The sequence below is a fragment of the Colobus angolensis genome, unplaced genomic scaffold (assembly GCF_000951035.1).
Source record: "Colobus angolensis palliatus isolate OR3802 unplaced genomic scaffold, Cang.pa_1.0 Scaffold139, whole genome shotgun sequence".
Classification (NCBI taxonomy): domain Eukaryota; kingdom Metazoa; phylum Chordata; class Mammalia; order Primates; family Cercopithecidae; genus Colobus; species Colobus angolensis.
In genome coordinates this window covers 3,113,158-3,114,067 of record NW_012114477.1, presented here as the reverse complement: position 1 = coordinate 3,114,067, position 910 = coordinate 3,113,158, and the positions used below count along the sequence as shown (strand labels likewise).

The following is a 910-nucleotide window of genomic DNA, read 5'->3' as shown; positions in this document are numbered from 1 at the left end:
AGGTCTTGCTAGTTAAGCCCTTGGCACTATTTCAGGACAAGCGTCTTCTGTCCTCTTACTCTGGGGTTCAGGCTTCTGCGCCCCTGGTCTGCGGTCGCGCGCCGCCCCCGCGCCTCTCCAGCCCTGAGCTCTCTGCGGCCGAAAGTGGCCGGGCAAGCGTTGCCATGACAGCGCCGCGGGTGGGGATGCGGGAGGCTGAGAGCGCCGGCCTGCTAGCCCCTTTGTGCGGCGGGGGCGGCGGTGTGCTCCCTCCAAGACCGGCTGCACCCCGCTTTCCTGGCCAGGACTCTGGGCTGGGTAAGGAGGGGTTGGGTGTGGGGTTGTAGGGGCGCAAGGAGGCGGGAGGGTGGAGGCGAGGGCCGGGGGTGGGGCGCCTCCGCCCGCGAGCCGCTCTGGCATTAAAATTTCATGGGCGCTGCAGCAGCTACAAAGACGACGCCGGCTGCGCTCGGGGGACCAGAGGGAGGGAGGCTGCGGACGAGTGCGGGGAGGAGTTTGAGATGGGAGGGGCTTGCAGGGGCTCCCCCAGTTCTGCGCTGTGAGCCGGGGCACAAAGAGCCCTCTGCACTCGCGCCGCAGGACCGCGGACCCGAGGTAAGATGTCGCCCCGTCCTAGCAGTCTTCCTTCCCAAGCGTCCTTGTCCCCGAATGCGGAACAGCCTAATTCCCCGAGGCTGGCGTCGAGGGCAGGTCCCAGAGTCCCAGGGCTGGGTTCGGGGATACAAACGCCGCCTGAAGTGTCCCGCATTGGATGGATGAAGAGGCTTTGCAGCCTGTAATTGTCAAACACAGTCAAGACTCTGGCTGGGATCGGAGGTGAGGTCAGGCAAGGGGAGGATGCTTTGGGAGTCCAGTGCGAATGGGGGTCTTGCAATCATGATTATGAAGGGGAACAAAGACCCTTCCCTTC

At 64.7% G+C, this 910-nt stretch overlaps 1 long non-coding RNA gene across 1 annotated transcript in view; it reads left to right on the top strand.

The window, feature by feature from the left end:
- Positions 1–314: 314 nt before the first annotated feature.
- Positions 315–910, top strand: part of LOC105506628 — a 13,476-nt gene continuing 12,880 nt past the window's right edge. Inside the window, exon 1 of the long non-coding RNA XR_001000959.1 lies at positions 315–594. This is a non-coding gene — a long non-coding RNA (uncharacterized LOC105506628). The remainder of the gene's footprint in view (positions 595–910) is intronic.